The following is a 19372-nucleotide window of genomic DNA, read 5'->3' as shown; positions in this document are numbered from 1 at the left end:
AAAACATGTTTAGATCTTTAATTATCATGAATTGATTGTATTGGCCACTTTTGGGCAGCAAAACAAGCTTTAAATATATAAAAATTGTATAATCATATCAAATTTGACAAACAGTTGCTTGTTAAGACATCCAGAAGACACAAAGCAACAATCATTAAGAGTCGTGTTTGTGTCCACCTGATGCACTTGAGTCCAATATTTCTTCCATGTCATGATCTTCTTCATTAGATGACATTTGCTCAGCTGTCATAGTTGATCCTACTTTTACTTCAAACCATATGTGGGTTCCCGCCACTTATTTCAATCTAATATGAATAACTAATTCCTCTATCATACCACCAGATTAGCATTATCACGGTATAATTCTCCATGACGTCACTGACCTGGTGCAGATCTGTCTGCTTTTTCTGGCTACGCAGGATCAACAACAATGAAACAAACAGCACTGTGTGTCTCCGCAGTCTCCCCTCTGTCACACTCCCTCCACCCCTCCTCTCCCCATGAAACAATGAAATTTTAAAGGAGTGTCAGGGAGGAAAAAACAGAACAGCATTTCTAATTCAACTTTCTTGAGAGAACCTTCCTGAGTCTCTTACCCTGCAACATCCATCTCTCCTCATCAGCCAAACACAGACAGACGCCTCCCCTCCTCTCTCCCTTTCTTCCCTCTGTTTTTGAATATGTGTTTTCTGTTTATTATTAGCTGACTCGGTGCTTCATCATCCCGTGAAAATTCATATCTGCTGAACATAAGGGGGAGAAACAGTGGGGAATCAATCTTTTGTGCTTGGGCAGATAAACACAAGACACAATCAGAGGGAGGAAGAAAGACGGAGGGAGAAGGAGAACAGAGGAGAAGAGGGCCTCATCCCCTCATCCCAGCCGTGATGGATAGCAGGAGTAAAAGCGTCGGGACGGTATTATGTAAATTAAGAAGGCATCCTAGCATGGCCTTGATGATTATGGGGAGATGTGAATGATGTTTGCGTGTCCCCGGGCACTCCACCAGGGCCTTGTTATTCCTCTTCCTTCCAACCACCCCTGGGGCGAAGTCAGTGTGACCCCCTGGACGTCCCTGCTGCCACCCATCCCCATCCACTCTTCTCCCACGGGAGCAACCTCTCCCCCCTCCCTAAACAAAAAAAAAACAAAAAAAAGAGGAAGAAAAACAACTCACAACAAGACATCTGTTTCATTTACTTAACAAATTATCTGTCAGGGAATGTGCCCCCAGTGCCTCTAATGGACAGCCAGGAGGTGGACAGGGAGGACGGCGACAGGGATGGACGCTGAGTGAAGGAGAAACAGGAGGAGGACGTTGGGTTGAGGGCATTTCTAGTCCCTGCCCCCCTCTTCCTCCTCCTCTTCCCTCTCTGCCTCTGTAAGCTGCAGCTTCCCTGAGGTGTATGAGCAAGTGACAAAGCTGTAAAGTGATAAACTGTGACACTTTTATATCAATGAACGTGTTTTTCTTCACTCTGTCACTGATTTGAATTGCACAGTAGTGATTCAACCGCTAGCCAATTCAGAGCTTTTCCATTTGCTGTTCTACATTTCTAGTGTCTTGAAGATCATGGGGAAAGTAATCCGGTGAACAGGAAGTGATGTTTTTTTTTTTTTTTTTTTTTTTCAAATATGCGGATGCTTTGCTGTAATCCTGCTTTTGCTCAAAGTTTAGATGATACCATACCCGATCACATTTAACAATATAGGAATCTTTGTATTTATATGTCAAAACCAAATCATTGTTTCCTCCTGTAAAACAAAATACAGGAGGTTGGTACATAAGCTAGTACCAACCATTAATATGATGACATCCATCCACCAGTCAGTCTGCAACTTGTAGTGATTTGGAGGTGTGTGTGGAGCCACAGTGCTCTCCTTATCACACTACATTCTAAGCATTCTAAGGTTTCGTAATGAGTCATTGCCCTAAGTCAAGTGTTGTGTTTGGGGTCTTGTTAATTGGTTTAATATTGAGCTTAGCTCTAACATTATCCCTGACTTTAAAAAGACAAGGGTGCTCCCTCCACACACATCATACAACCAAAAAAAAAACAAAAAACATACCATTTTAACAGAGACGCAGCCACCCTCAAGTGTTTAATATAATTTGCGCAATATATAAAATTATACATTAGAAGTCTAAAACCCTGTAAATAAACATTGTTATTGCACAATCAATGCTGTCCCACATCTTTATACATTATTAGTGTCTTTTGGAAGGAGGCGGAAAAGGAAGTGGTCACGGGCTTTTCATAAAAGCATCAGGGCGTACCAGACAGCAATAACAATAAATGTTTTCAAAACAGAAAAATGTATAATTAAGCTCATCAAAATGTCAACACAGTTGATCTCAGCTTAAAGTCTCTCGCATGTCGTCTCAGATAGATTAAGTTGTTTTCAACATACTTTGACCTGAAGCCTACAGTAAAGTTATATATTGGTGTATTTCAGCGTTGTTAATCAAATTGGTCTGTTTGGATGGGAGATGTGCAGCAGTAAATACATGAACGTGCATTATAAAACAATCCTGCTCTCTGATCTGTGATGAAATGAAATTACATTTGAAAATGTGGAATTTGTCCATAATTCCTACATTCATTCTCATCACATTGGTAGCCAGTGTTGACAGGTTGACTTCACAGCAAACACAAGCTGCTTCAGAATACATGACAGATGTAAGACAGACTGGAAACAAATGCAGACCTATTCTTTAAGACAAAGAACCTACTCAAAGAAAAAAAAGCAGCCCACACTGCCGCTGAGATGGAGGGAATTCCAAGTGTCATGAGGCTATGTTTCCCTTTCATGGCTTTCAAAATAAGTTCATGCCATTTTGATTAAAGTAGAGGACATAAAGTGACATGTGCAATAGAACTTAGCATTGTAGCTGTGCTGTGAGAATGTGCGAACGCCAAGAACAAACAATGAATAACAATACAGGCTTCCAAAACAGCCGTACTGATGAGCTTCAAAGGCTGCAGGAATATGTAAATCTGCACGCATGCATGAATCTACTCGGCAGGCTTTTGTCCTCTCGCCTCATATGTTACCTGTTCTTAGTGCATGCTTTATGAATCATCTGGGGAGGAATATACAAGGGCTTTTTTTGCATTTTTTTGGCAGTCTATCTCAGTCCTCAAAGTTTCCTTTACGATAACGAAAAACCATTAACTGCTGTCAAACAGCCAAGAAGAGAGATTATTTTTTTTATTGAAATAAGATTAAAATGATAAGTTTGACTGAGGGTTCCTGATAAAATATTTCAGCTCATAAGCGCGGTGTGGGCACAGGGATTAGACGAGGAAAGGGAGAGGAAAAGGGGGAGGGGGGCAGGAGAAAGTAACATTGAGGAGAGAGAGACAGAGAGAGAGGGGGAAATTCATAATGTATAATAAAACAAAAGGTGTCATGGGAAATAACAGTGATATTAAAATTAGAGTAAGGTGGGATCTATATGAAAAAATGCAGATTTGAAAATGTAAATGATGATGAGGGAGAGGAGGACAGATGTGGAATTTTGATAGTGGTGTGGAAGAAAAGAGCTCTTCAGGGCCTCAGAGAGATGCTCTCTGTCTGGAAGTGACTTCATGGAAGGGTTCAAGCTAGAACGACTGGTCACAACTGACTGAGACACAGAGGGGATGGGGGTCAAAACATGGAGATTAACACTATAGTGAGTTCAGAGTTCAGGTAATGAGGCACAGAAATAATGCTTGGAAATAATTCTGTAGTCATATTTTAAAAACACTGTTACTTAAATCTCTCAAAATGCTGTTAAAGAACACGTCTGTCTGTAAAAGGAGCATTTACAAACAGAAACATGAACAAATACTGGTAATTTATTGTACATTTCCAACTCTTCGTTTTCAAATTTTTAATTTGAAACAGTAAGTGAATATTTTCTAAGTTGACCAATGTATCAGCAGAAGTATATTGGATTTGATTAAGTTGACAGATATCAAAAATGTAGTGCTACTTTCTAATAAGGCACATTGAAAGGAGCTGTATTCAACATCCCGAACATTAATGTAGGAGCAAACAGCTATTTGCTATGTAAAGATACCTCTCCCTCTGTGTGTGTGTGTGTGTGTGTGTGTGTGTGTGTGTGTGTGTGTGTGTGTTGTTATCCGAGCTTCTCCTTGCTTCCTTCATGTGGACATGTGGAAATGCCGCTCTGACAATAGTTACCACGTGGTGAAGGTTAGTGAACAATGGTGGTCATGGTTAAAACCAATGTTTGAAACAGAAAGTTTACAGTGCTGTGTTAAAGCCAGATATTTGTTGACTCACCCTTCCATCCCGACCTCCCCACTTTGTGGACTTACTACATTGATTTTTTAGTTTGGCCCATGTCTCATGGTTTGTGACCTATACTGCAACCAGCCTCAAAGTGGCTTCACTTTTGAGGATCTGTGACGTCTGTCCTTACAAACAGTCTCTGCTCTTTGATAACATCCCCTGACTTCCTTCTTTACTCTTGTCATAATTCCTATGGCTGCTAGAGGGCTTTGTCACTTGAACATAAGCAGATGTTGTTTTGGACTATTTGCTAAAATGACTAAGGCCTCGGTCACACATGATCAAAATGAATATTCGACCTCCATTCACTTCCATTCTATGCGAGCAAAGGGTGATTAAAACATTTATATTTGGTGGAGTTCAACTTTGGTGAACTTTGACTGGCAAAGTCACAGCCTCAACAAACAAATAGCAAATACATCAGTGTGTGTGATTGACCCCACTTGGCACCGCCTACATTCAGTATGGAAATCGCTGGTATGTTCACTTGCCTGCATTCGCGCATGTGTGACTATATGCGTTAATGTTGTCGATCTTCTTGGGAGGACAGCCTTGGTAGGCAGCACATCCTCATAGCTGCTGTGTACTCCTGTATCCATGAGGTTCACCAACGCTCTCTTCTGTCATCATTGTAGATGAATTCTCTGCTCTCTAAGAATGTTGCCAACGTTACCGTCCATGCTCATTGCAGGGCGATTGACCGGACTTAGTCTGTCGAGCTAGTGAGGTTTATCGCTCAATGGTCTTGGGCTTGAAGGAAATGGTGTTTGTTTAAAGAGTAACTTAACAGCAGGGCTGGAAGGCAGAGTTTAGCTGCCCTTTGAGGTAGAAGAGTTCAAGCTTGTGCCACCTCTGGTTGGGTGTGGTCAGAAGTGCGCACTGTTACGCCTGTAACCACACCCTATGGTGATGTCACTGGGTCCTGGAGTCACACCAGCAAGATGAGGAGCTAAACCACTAGAGGCCAGCAAAAAATAAGATTTTCAGTGGGTGTCATATCTCTTATGACATAATGCTAAAACAGCAATGAATTAGACTACATGATAAAAAAAATAAAAAAAATGTTTCACTTTCTGCCTCGCTATACAAAAGGCACACTATTTGCTGCATTGGTATTGGACATTTGCATTAGATGTAAATGTGTGCTGTAGAATCGTGCAATATGAACATAACTACTTGCATTGTCAAACATATCTTGTGTTTGCAGCATGATTGATGGGTTAACAACCAAAGGACAGACATACTGTAGTATGTCAGCAATTCTGACCTTGGCACATTTCTTCAGTATTGATTGGCATGCAGTATTTTGTACTCGGCGTGTCTCTATCTATATGAATATTTCATTTATACGGCTGTAGATCACATTGACCAGACCTCAGCTCGCCACTGTTCGGTGACCCATCCCTTACCTATTCCTCAGGAGGAGATCAGAGAGCCCCCCCTTTAGTGAAAGGGGAAGGAAGAGTAAAAGGAGCCCCCCTTAGATATGAGCCTCCCTGAGGGGCTCTGCTGCGACTAAAGAATGTTACAAGTTCAAGTTCCAGCCACTAGCCCCTGAAAGCTGACCTGGTCTGCCACATGTCCTCTGTTACCAGCCAGCCAAGGACAAGAGGAGGCAGGCTGGGCAAGAGCAGCCAGCCAGTAGACATTTGGAAACACAACGACTGACTTTGAAAGTGACACACAAGATAGGTATAGACATATATTTCATGTGTAATTTTTCAAACTGCATAAATCCATATTGTCTGCATGTGTTTATACTTTATAATAATAGTGAGCTTCTAAGACCAGGGCCCATATTTGTTAAGTGTCTCAGAATCCCGTCTATGAATCAAATTAGAACCAGTCTGACCTCAGAGGAGGACTGTAGAGTCCTTATCATGACATATTCTCAGTGGTAAAATTCAAAATGCTGATATTAGAACTAGTTCATAATGTGTATAGGCAAATCATATGATGTAACTTAGCCTTGGTCATATATGCTAAAATAATGAACATATCTTGAATCTTCTATTGATATTTTACGGTACAGTTTTAGTGTTTTGCTTAGTAGACCTTTAGAAAAACACTGGCAAAGACACTTGCAAGGCTTACAAAGTAAATGAAATGCACATACAATTCAACATCTTCCAGACCAGATGTGTAGCTTAGATCATTTTACTATGCTAATAATTGTAAAAAAAATTAATTGCATCTTGCATATATTGCAAACCCTATGTGTGCTGTGGTGCACCTCTGCATGGAGAACAGCTGATCTTCCATCGCACTGTCCAGTTCATCTTTGAGCTGGTCCCTATGTGTCCTTAACAGGTGATGATTGTGACAGACCCAAATCATCGCTGTTTCAACGACCATAGTTTTTATATATTTTCAGATCGCATGTGGTCTTGTTTGCATTCGACACACGATGAGCCCCCCAAAAATAATAAAAATAATGTCTCTCTTCCTGCTGAATCTGTCTGTAATCTTCTGCAGCTACTTACAACCTCATCTCTGGAGCCCTCCTAAATACCAGCAAAGGTAGGAGTCATTTCCTCAGCTGAGAAAGTCAATAAGGTCCTAAAAATAGGAAAATATTGCAGGAAAATAGGCTTCACTGAGAATTTTTGGAGATTCCTAAATGTAAGTTCCTTTGAGTTATCAGAACAAACATGCTCCTGTTCAGGATTCGTCACCTTCTGTATTTGACATTCTGCATGGACAAGTATCACTTGTCGCAGCTCGGTTACTGCCCTTCAAATAAGTAATGAACCTTGTTCACATAAATTCAGCATAAGTTGTAGACAAAACGGACAGTAGCCCGGCTCTGCGATGCCACTTAGTCGACAGCGATGCTTAAGCCATTAGCTGTGGCACCCAGTCTGGGCTCTTTACCGAGACTCCACACAAGTGCTCTTAACCGCTCTCCTTCTGATGGATAAAAGGGGAATCTATTTTTTGCCCATTAGCGCTGGCATTAAGAGCTATCATTTGCCTTAACAGCATTAACTACCTGCTCCCACGTCACCCGTCATTACCGTTATTATTCTGAGTCAAACTTGAAAGGACATGGGGACGTTTGACAGGTGCTGCCGCTGCCGTTTGTTTGGCTGCTCCTCTGGAAGGGAAATGGGGAGAGCAGATATAGAGGAGGGGATGCTTAGCTGTTTAGCCTTGGCATGGTAATGGAGAGGGAAGGAAGGTGTTTGTGTGGGCAAGAACAGACACTGAGAGAACAGACTCAGTGAGTAGAACTCTCTTGACCTTTTTTTTCTCGTTATCCACCAGGAAACTTCAGTTTGACACTGCTCAACATTGAAGCATTGCTCCGTGTAGGAGTCAATAGGAGTGCAGCTGTAAAGTAGCAGTGTGGAATTTGGGATTATTGAGTTTGATATGCAATTTCATTTGACCAAGCCACAGACAATGTCAAGGCAGGGTGTGGTAGACCGACGATAGATGCCCTAACGATCCCTAAATCCTCCCAGGACCTCAAAAACACTTGAAAGAATAAATGACCCATCTCGTTTTACCGCGTCCCCAATATGTGCAGATATTGCTGAATGGGCAGGGAGCTGTGGTGAGGAGCAGCTAGGATGGCACAGGGGCTGGCCTCACCTGTAATGGCATATCTCAGCCTCTCCTTATCGATCAGCTTTGCCCCTGAACACTCGTCTGGGCTCCGGGCCGTGGGCTGGGGGAGGGGGGGGGGGGGGGTGGGTTTAGTTGCCGTGGATCTCGTTGCCACGGTGCCCTTGGTGAAGGCCGGTGTCCAGTGACAAGCAGAAGAGTGGAGTGAGTGAGGGAGTGTAGGGAGCTGCTGTGATGCCAGTACAGTACACACAGGATATCATCAGCAGACCAGCAAACACACTCACACACATTTTTGACTTGCCATACATGCTGGGCATGCACCAAGCTCTAGTTTCTCAATGTTAACGTTATACTGATATAGTAGTTAAAGGGGTAGTAGTCTTAAAGGGCCACTCCAGGGATTCACACCAAATTCATTCAACAGTAAAATCAAGGGACTGATATCCTGATTTTGAGTTCCTAGCTAGAGTTAGAATTAGATAAGATTAGTTAAATTACGTTGGTCTGAGACTACCGGAGATATTTTGCTCCATCATTTCAATTGCATGCTATGTGGCTAAGCATTGTTTAACCCAACAGAAGTTATTGTAGCTTCAGGTTCTACTCAAGCTTTACTCAAGAGTATTTGGGCCGCTCTCAGATTACTCTCAGGCCTCTGAGGGAACATAGAATAAAGTCAAGATTCTGAGACCCAACTGTGATTTCTATGAGTTGGATTTCAAAAAACAACAACAACAAATGAATTAAGTCAGAATACTGAGATTAAGGAATGCATTTTGAGGGAAACATTTGGAGTTATAAACCCTCAGGAGTAAGTGGAAATCTTTTGCTGGACGGGTCTTTGCGCTAGCCAGAGTGAATTGACCTCTGTTCATGCCTGCTCCTGTCTTTGATTGGCTTTTTGCAATCTCGTTGTGTCTAGAATTGACCCTTTTGCTATGTCCCACCCCTCAAACAGACTCTGGCCAATCATAACGTAGCATCGGTCAGCTCTGACCAAAGTAGGACCACTATCTGGCTGTGCGCTTGTGTAATTGTACATAGAAACCTGTGGAGCTACATTAGTAGAGTACGTTAAGACATCATTAGCATTTAGTTCAGACCTTAACCCCATTTGTCATCACAGGTTTAGATGCACTGAGATATAAACCACTGTCCTTTTTCAAAAGCAGCAGTTTTATCACAGTCCTCATTGACACCTCAAGGCTGTACGCTGACTTCTTCCGTCTGAGTGACGGCATTAATTCATGCTCGTCAAATGACACAATGGTCATAGCCAGTGAGTGCTATGCATTCATTTTAAGCACTAGTCAAGTTTTGCGAAATAGGACCACATTAGAAAAAAAATACTTCTCCGATTGACCTCTAAATTATGACGGGAAAACAATCCGAGTTTCATCTCACAGCTCGGAGATTAATATGGGAATTCTGTGAATTAATAGGATGACAAATTTCATTTCAAATCCAAATATTGGGATTGATATTACAATTTTAACTTGAACTTTAACAAAAATAATATTAATGATAATACATTTGATGGGCTCATATTTAAATCTTTAATGATTAAATGATTTAAATCCTTCTCAAATAATACAAAGGCAGATTCTGCAGAGGACAGCTATAATATTTCTTTGAATGTTCCTCTCAATACAGGCATTGTATCATTTAAATGAAGTACTGGAACTACATAATTCCAAATTAGTTCATGTTAAATTTAAGAGGAAAGGCACAGAGTCTCTTGCAGGAATGAGCACATCTTCACTTCAGTGGTCCAAACAAGAGTACCTACACACCCTCCCAAGAGAAGAGAATATTTTTGCAAAAAATCTGGATATCTGTACATGAACACATGCATAGAAATGTGTATTTATTCCCTCCAGTAACGCTGTGTAAATCCTCAGTGTCTGTCTGTACTCCCCGGTGACCCCGTCTAGCCGCTCCTCACTTCTTCTTCTTTTTTTTTTTGACACATCAGATGAAGAAGAGGGTGGGAGGAGGTGGAGGCGAGCCAGCCGTCCTATCGGGCGCCACGTTTCTCACTCGGTTAACACCTCGCTGGAGAAACAGGATGCCAGGCTTGGACGCACCAGCCCCACCACCACCGCCGCCGCCACCCCCTTCGCCTCATCAAGTTAAACACACACTACATGTATTTGTGACACTATACACCGTATTTCACGTTCATGTTCTTACCCTCTGTGTAAGTGTTTCCTGACCTTTAATCTGTTTTGACTAAGGCTTAGCTGCTCCAAACTGTCTCAACTTCACAGATCACCTCACATGTATTTAAATGTCTTTAGTGTGATTTTTCTCAACTCTACATTTGTAAGCGTGCCATGCTGATCCTTTGTCTATTTGTTCTTGGCACCCGCTAAACTTGTTGCTGAAAGCTGCCTGATAAGAGGACCTTTAAAGAATAAGTCAATTTGTCCAACTGGTCAACTTAGTACCAGTGATTGGGAGAGATGGGAACATAGGCATCGCATTTCCCAACAGATCCTTCGTTTCAGAGCTCTATGCTAATACCTTAGCATACAATCAGGTTTCAGGTTTAAGCTTAATTCAAACGTGTGCGTTTAGAGCTTCTGGCGTAGCTATGGAGGCAACAGTACGCACTGGCCCAATGATACCACACTGAGACTCCAACATGAAAGCAAGCTTGAGAAAGGTTCAGTAATCCCCCCCTTTGCAGTAACAGTGGACATTTTGCAAAGCCATTTCCACAGCAATGCAACCTCTGCTCTCTGTCGCAATGATTATGGATTATGTTTTTGATCAACATCATGCAAAATCATATTTCCCAAACCTTAAAGGTGCTATGATTTATATTTTTTGCAATAACAGTGTTTTAAATGTGATGTGAAGGAGGTCTCTCGTAATGAAAAAACATAAGCCCCTTCCTCACATTATCTCTGAAATGTTCAGGAACATTTCCTTCTTGGGCTCATGAATGAGTGGGAGTAGGGATCGATATCCAGGGAATCTGTACCGCAAATCTCAAGACTTCGTAACATTTCAGGGGAAAAGCCAGTAGCTTGTGAATAAAAGCAGAGACATTGCAGGGACACGTAGTCGTGGCCACAAAATGGGTTAAAATGACATGCCAATGAAAAGTCAATTAAGATCCTTTTTTCGTGGTGGACACACAAATTTAACATATTCATGTGACTTTGCAACAAACAGATCAGATTATGTAGTACTAAACAGTGAGAAAGACTACTTATGGTGAGCAGGATTGGAGGTGGATGGGTCAAATAAGCACAGGACTTTCAACCAGGAGATCAGTGTGTGAGACCAGTGCTTCTGTGTCCTAATCCGAGAGAAAGAAAGAAAGAGAGACACAAGCCATACACAGCTGTTTCTACACTCCTGCCCCAGCTAATTTTAGGAAAACGTTCATAAATTAAAAAAATATCCTCTAACGCATTATCAGTGCTATGTTCTTATATTTGTGCTATGATTCATAAATGTATTCTTTGATTTTGAAGCCTTATATTGTTGTTATTTGGCCTTTCTGAGGCGATCGCCAAGATGCTGCTCCAATGGTCCCGCTACTTTGGATAGTGCAACTTAGTCTACATGGTGATTTACTCACACTAAGCACAAGTGTTTTTTTTTATTTTATTTACAGTATTATTCATAGGCTGATAATTAAACCAAAATAGGCTATATATCTTGATTTATTGTGAAAACCAAGCAATTCTATGTACAATCTGCCATTCAGCATCACCATATAGCCAGAATGGAATAATCCTTTGTTTCATAAGCACATTATTGTGAGTCTTTTTAAAATAAAAAAGGAGGTAGGTTTATAAAAAGGAGAAGAGAGTGGTTGATGTTAACTTGACTGACCAACGAATCACATCACTACCGAGTGAATAACGACTCACGTGAGCAGCCAGTGACAAAACTGCCAACGTTTACTTTTAGTGACGCATGGGACACAATCAGAGGTCTCCTGGACGTCCTGTGTTTGTTTGTTCAGATAATGCATTCCGCTGGGTGATCTAGCCTATGAGGTAAGCACCAGTTTCTGATTGGCCAGTGAACCCAGTCCCAGGACACACACGCAGCTCTAATGGCGGTCTATCGGCCCATTGATGCGGCGGCCCACCGGGGTCTGTCCCGGTATGCCAGGTGGCCAGTACACCACTGCCTTGCCCCAACATCATCATCTTCTTCTTCTTCTTCTTCTTCTGTTGAGTTTCATTTCCGTTCCTTGCCCCATCTACTGAGACATTGCCATGGCATGTGTCAAAACGCACAAGACAGAAATGTTCCTAAAAGGTAGTTACAGTAATTGACCTCATTGTTAAGCTGTTTTGGTTCACTCTCACCAAACCATGATCTTTCTGGAACTTTAACCAAAGTGTCTATCTAAACCTAACTACATGTGGGTCACAGGAGACAAAACCCTGGTCTCTGGTGTCAAAGCTTTGTACTGCCGCAAGGCTGAAGTGCTTTGTGGACCAAAAATAACATTTAATTAGTAAACATAATCCAGTAAGCATTACATTTCCTCCAAACGTATCAGGGTAGAAGCGCGTATATATGTGCATATTAAATAAAAGAATGTTAACATAAACATTACTTTGGGGTATATGATTACAGTGACTATGGATTGTATTGCACTTGAAAATGTCATATCAGGGAGTTGGAGATCTTAACCTAGTTTTGAGAGAAAGCTAAATGAGCTTACTGGGTTACTCCAGTTACTCCTATTATGCTCCTATTGTATTTAGTCTTGTGACATGTCCACATCCAATCCAGGTTTCTGCTTACTATCTGTTATCTAGGCTGGTGTATCTGGGGCACTACCCACATAGAGATTACACAGAAAAAATATTGTGATGATAAACTCACTTGTCTTGCTTACATCTCACATTATACTTCTGATAAGATATCCCAAACATAGTCGTTAACTGAAGTCGGTCAATGCTCAACTGATAGATGGATTTCACAGAAATTCCAGGAAGTGGTATTGGAAGTGGAAGAGTCAAAAACCCGCTTGCAAAGACAGAAGAGATAGTGATCAGAAACCGGAGTAATGGGTGATGTTATAATCATGTATCCAGATGTATACAGATGAAGGAAGTTTCCCTGTGCTCAAAGCAAACATGATACCCAGAAAAGCATAAGAAACAGGATAAGACTCTCTGCACACTGTCACTGTCCTCCTTTCTCAACATTTCATACATCAAGTGTACTGAACAACAACCACTTTGCATGCAGTTAAAAAGAAACCTAATGAAAAGGAGTGACTGTGGCTTAGAACAAATACTGTTCTCCTGTCCATTCATGGATGGGAAAACCAGTCCTCTGTATCAGATGTTTCCCTCCTCCCCTCTTTCGTATGCTGATGGTGGGGGAAACTAACATTTGGCTTCTCCACTGGTGGAAAAGCTGTCTTGGACCAGTCAGATCATGATTTTCTGTGTCCAAACTAGTTTGGACGGAATGTCGCCCGAACCCTTCTTGAGACAAAGTTGTTTAAACCTGTCTGAAAGGGTAAGAGCCTGTCATGCTAGCCTCGTCATGGCTGCATTCCACTGCTTCATTGAAGAATTCTGTGCATTTTGCGTATGCTTGTTGCACATGGTTGTACAAACGAAATGTGACCTTAAGTAGTTGTGTGAAGAGAGAAAAGTATGAACCCTTTCACGTTTTTAAGTTACAGAAATTGTCATACGCAGCTCCTTCAGATTCCATCATTGAAAAAGGGGTCTCAAATACTTTTACAAGAACTGACAAGCATTTCATTTGAAGCATACTCATACCCCAAGGCTGCATTCAGACCTGTGCAACAACAACGATGCCTCTTCAGTAATGTCTTTGAGACAACTGCGTCCCGACAGTGGCATAAGGTGGATGACAGGCCCCAGTGAACATTAGCTACTTGTTTTGAAGTATAAACACACACACACACCACACCATTGTCTTGTCACATGATCAAATAGAGACTCGACATTGGAGAGCAACATCAACATACATATCGGCCAACAATCATCATTGTTATATATCTGTATATGACAAAAATACCCAAAATGAATGGCACGAGCCCCAATGCAACTATACTGACTGCGCTGTCTATATTGATGCCTTGGAAATAAAGAGATCCAGCAAAATAACAAAGCATTATCCCACAAGAGTGGAACCTGGCTTAACTTCTGACCTTATTTCCATCATGATCCGGTGGGATGATGTGATGATGATGTAACACAATGATAGTGAATAAAAATGGAAGTACCCATGATGATGGTAATGGTGATTATTTTAGAATGATTGAATGTGGTAAAGGAGAAGATGATGGCGAGGACGAGGATCACACTTTTAATGATGGTGATGATCTTCCCCTTCCTGCAGGCGTGGCTGTCTTGGCGGTTCAGTTGTGTTTCTCCTCTGTTTTTACCATAATCACAGCAATCACTCAGCTTGTGTTCTCTGCCATGTAAAACAATGAGCTCTGATTAGGTAGGAGAGTCGATCAAAACACCCATGTTTTGTCTAGATACACTTATAGGAAGACATGTTCTCATTCGCTCATACACACTATATCATCCCTAGAGGCTGTTAACAATCATTGAGTCTTCAAACTTCTATGTGAATGCCTTTCTCTTCCTCAGCTGTCATTTCAAGGTGTTTCTTTGAAATGTTCTGGTTTTCATTCATTAGGCAGAAGCATCCATATATTCACTGTAGCAAGAGACGGTGACGCACACCAGTGTAAGATAATGGTGCATACACAACAATGTAAAGAAATGAATCCACAGAGAGAATCTGGTCCTTGATCATGAATAGGACATAACGCTGTGATGTTCACTACAACCAGCAAAACAACTGTGGGTTTGGTTTTGTTTGGAGTTTCAACAGTCCACCGACCTTGATCATTTTAGAAACACGCAGCTCATGTCACAGTTAAGCAATGGCTGGCTGGGCAGTCGGAAGATGCCGTGGGCAGTGATTGTCTCAATGTCTGCAGCACTGTGTCCAATCCCAAGAGTTTTTGCTCCTGAACTGTTCAAACATGGTACCACTGGGAACGGCATAGATAGTCCACACGTTGAATGGGGCAAGGTCTCAACGGTTTCATGAGGCAACAATTCATCCATCTAGGTCTTTGTCAAGCAACGTCTATGTGGTATTAAAAATAAGAAATAAAAACTGGAGATATTTACAAGCCAGGACATGACAGTCCCATCTACAACTAGAAAGGTGCACTCAGTACAGTGCAGATTTCCACCAGGTATGTCTTCAACAACCACCGCTGTAATATTTTATTGAATGACTACAACCCACAACTGACTAACCCATCGTCTAGACTGCAAGTGTATCAGACGTGTTTTTCACTCACACCTCTCACACAACAGATGCGCTCTCCTGTTAATATATGCAGATGTCTGCACGGCTCTTCGCAGGCATGCGTCTCAGCTCCGTCTCACGGGTGTAACCGCGACTTAAGGAGTTTTTTCAAGCTTCAAGTCTATTTTTTCATCAGTAAGTGTGAGGTTGATGCCCATTGAAAAGGCACGGGCTAACTGTGCAGTCAGCTGTGTGTAGAGTTACGTTAGCTGTTAGCCACACACACCATCTGAAACAATAAAAGTAAACTGTTTTCCTCCACTGTGTCTCTGGCAGCAGTCAGTCAGCAGCACGTGTAAGCTAGCTGTTGACAGTGGTGATGCCCTCAGCTGTGTGATCACTTGCTCCTCCTACTGGCCGGGGACCACAAGAGGTCCGTATGCACTCAGCCACAACTGGCCACCCAAAATAGGATGCAGTTTGGTGAAGCAGTGTTAGCTTATAGCTGTGGACGGACACATAGATGCACATGCATGTACACACTCACTCACACACTATCTCTCACACACACACACACACACACACACACACACACACACACTCACGCACAAACACCAGAGATCTCACTATCTCCTGGTGGTGATAAAAACTAATAATTAGGAGCTCATATAATATAAAATAAAACCCACCACAGTATATTAATTATTAAGCATTCAGGTTAGGCAAAGAAGTTCGACATTCTAAAAAGGTTTTAACTGAGGTACTGCGAAAGTCAACTGTGTACACTGGCGGCCCCAAACGGAGGCAGAGAGGAGGGAGTAAGAGAAGAAGGAAAACGGAGGGAGGAGGGGGGAGAAAATGGCACTTGATTGGTGACAAAAGATAACAAGAAGTGGCTGCAGGGAGCCTCCAGAACTCAGAGTGGTGTGAATGGACCCCATCTGGTTTCTTCACAAAATGCTGAGGAGACGCAGATAATAGGACGTACACACACACACTTATACATACTCTCTCTCTCTCTGTCTCCTTTTCTTTCTGTCTCACTCTCCCAGCTCGGCCTGACCAGTCCCGGGTGGCCTCATCGCCTGGTCCAGGATCCCCCAAAGAGCTCTCGCCCATCGTCTCCAAGCGTACACTTCAGCTAGACCAATTTAACGTGAGAAAACGTGAGCAGGACGAGCCACAATGTCCATCTGTGGCTGGTATCATGTGGGGGCGACCACAGAGGGAGCACATGCGAGAAAACCCCCCTTGTTCATTCTTCTTTACGGAGCATTTCTTCAAATACAACTGCGGTCATCTTTTTAGACTGAAATCACAAAATAGTTTCCTGTCCTGATAGAATTTATTGATGTCACCTCAAAGGTTTTCTAGGTAACAATGTTCTCAGAATTAGGTCAGTACTTGTTCCCATGTCCCACTTTCTAAGCATTTCCACAGCAATAAGTTCATGAGAAAAAAGCATTTGAGTGTTGGTCAACATAAAGTAGGGGCTAAATGTTTCAAGTGTCCAAAAGACACTTGAAACACTCGTTTTAGAAAAGAAAACAATTTTATCCAAGATGACATATTTCTGGTCTCTTTCATTCAAAGTTGCAGCATCTCAGGCACTAAATATTGTTTCCATTATTGAATTCAATAACTTGTTATGATTCTAAGTCACATGATTTCATGTGCTGTGTTGCTATGAAGTAACCTCTAAACATATGCAATTTACAAGGAAGGAGGTGGTGGGGATAATTTAAAGAAAAGAGAAAATCATCTACACCTTAACCTGTTTTAACTCTCCCCTAAATCAAGGACACACTCAGCCTAGCTATTTAGATGTTTTGCCAGTAAAGCAGGGGTTCCCAACCTGGAGCCACAAGTTAAATGTAATGGGTCAAAATATGTTTAAAAAGATAATAATTATTAGGAAAAACACATTCCTTCTCTCTTTCAGATTTTTCTCAAACACTTTTAGCTCATCAGGCCTCTTTTGTTCACCTGGTGACACCCACTAATGAAGTCATAATTTATGTCAAGGGATTGTAAACAAGCATGACATCTTTTAAAGGGTCATAATACAAAAAGGTTGGAAACGCTGTATTAAACATAATGTATGTTTCAATATGTACCATCTGGTAAAAAGCAATGTTTCACTTGTAAATGGTGACTTTTCAGTTCATCACATTTCCCCAATAGCAGAATTTAATTTGAGCCTATAAGCATCTCAATTAACGATGATGGGAGTCTCCCCTCTGTTGTGGCTCCACTTTGTCATTCACACTGATAACATGTCTGGATTTTTACATAAAAACCTGGCACAGCGCGGCATTAAAGACCCAAAATAAACACCTGAGAGAGGGAGAGAGCTATGTGGAGACCCCCAGGGGAAATCAGACGGCGGCCCGACGGTAAGCGAGCCGGTATGAACTGTGGCGAACACGGCCGTGATAATAGCAGTAGCTCGCGTTCGAAGTGTGTGACCTGAGTGTGTTTGCTTGATCCGGCTCCTATTGTGCATTTGGATTGATGACAGCTGAATACCTAAGGGGGGTGTATGAATATGTAAAATACACTGGTGAGTGTCGCCGTCTCATTGCATATGCAGCCTGGCAATAGGGCCGTCCAACACACACACACACACACACACACAGACACACACACACATACGGAAACATATGGTTTTGTTGCTGCTGCCTGGAGAGGTGAGGCAGTGAGGTGACTGCAGCTCTGTCCACTCGCTACAATAGGGACATGAGAAAAAAGTGTTAGTTTGTGTGAAGAGGGATGTCACACTGTGAAGATTATTTAGTGCCATCCTGCACCCTCCCCCCCCCTTCATGTTAAATAATTCAGGGCCTCTCCTCATCGCTCTCATTATAAATATTTCATCCTCGGTGACAGGGAACGCTCGTCTCGTGCGACAACTGGGAGATATGTTCTAAAAAAGAAGCGCTGTGTGAGTGTGTAGGTGTGTGTGCGTGTGTGTGTGTGTGTGTGTGTGTGTATGTGACACAGAAACGCATACACGCAGAACGAACTTCTTGTTTGTGAGAAGTGTGTGTGTTTTCGTGGCGTAGTACCCTTTTAGCACTGGTGCTGTGTGTGTGTGTGTGTGTGTGTGTATGTATATATGTTGTCAGGGGGGTCAGGCACTGAAGGCCACTCTGCTATTCTTCTCTTCTCCAATCAGCCCTGCTGCCGGAGGCTAAAAGCACCTGAGCGCTAATTCATGGCCCTGTTCTCTCTCACACACACACACACACACACACACACACACACACACACACACACACACAGGACATCTATTTTCCCCACAAACAGGCCTGGCACTTTACAAAGAGAGCAAGAAGGGAGGGATGATGCTAATTCTCTCTCCCTCCCTGTCAAGCTTTAAGGCTCTTGGCACAATATCAGTATCACATTTGGACGGTGTCCACTATTGGTGTGGGTGGAGCCCTGCCAGGGATTTTGTGGTAAATAAAATTTGAGGGTAAACTATAACCCTCAGTCAATAATAATAAGGCCCACAACAAATGATATTGCTTTAGGAATGAAAAGATTCATGTTTTTTTTTCTCCAGAAGTCCCAGACCTCCATTAACTTACTATTATCAGTAAGGTCCCTGTGAGGCTTTAAATAAAAAGGGTGGTAAACTATTGAAGCAGGGTCACTTCCTGTTTCAAATGAGTGTGTTTTTATCACGCTTCATTTTGCCCCTAATCAAAAAGTGATTCAAACGGCTGAAACATTCATACTTTACCTTCCACTTATAATTAGTGGCACAAAAAGCAGAGCTCCAAGCTCAGTGATTAGATGTTTCCTGCAGAACTTCACAGTAGCTGAATACAAGCAGTGCTACATTTGACTTTGTGGTTAAATGATTCATGACTTACCTGTGTTGATGTTGAAACAATGTCTGTTTTTGGTGGTAATTTGGTTTATGGACCCTTCTAAAATGAGGTTTTCCTATCTCAGCTAAACAGGAAAAGTAAGCATGTATTTATTAAATTGATAAACAAATTCCCCGTACAGTTATCATGAACTGGGATACAAGCTATAGAGACCAAACCTGTTTTTTTTTTGCACCAGACTGTAAACATGTTTATTTCTGCTGGAAAGTTGGGCATTACATTATAACATGGGGGTCTATAGAGATTGACTCACTTTTGAAGCCAGCCTCAGGTGGCCGTTTGAGGAACTGCAGTTT

This window comes from Cebidichthys violaceus, unplaced genomic scaffold, assembly GCF_023349555.1.
Source record: "Cebidichthys violaceus isolate CVI_PGR_0920_01 unplaced genomic scaffold, fCebVio1.0.p SCAF_22, whole genome shotgun sequence".
In the NCBI taxonomy this organism is placed as follows: Eukaryota; Metazoa; Chordata; class Actinopteri; order Perciformes; family Stichaeidae; genus Cebidichthys; species Cebidichthys violaceus.
The sequence above is the reverse complement of the archived record's forward strand: the minus strand, read 5'-3'. Positions refer to the sequence as shown.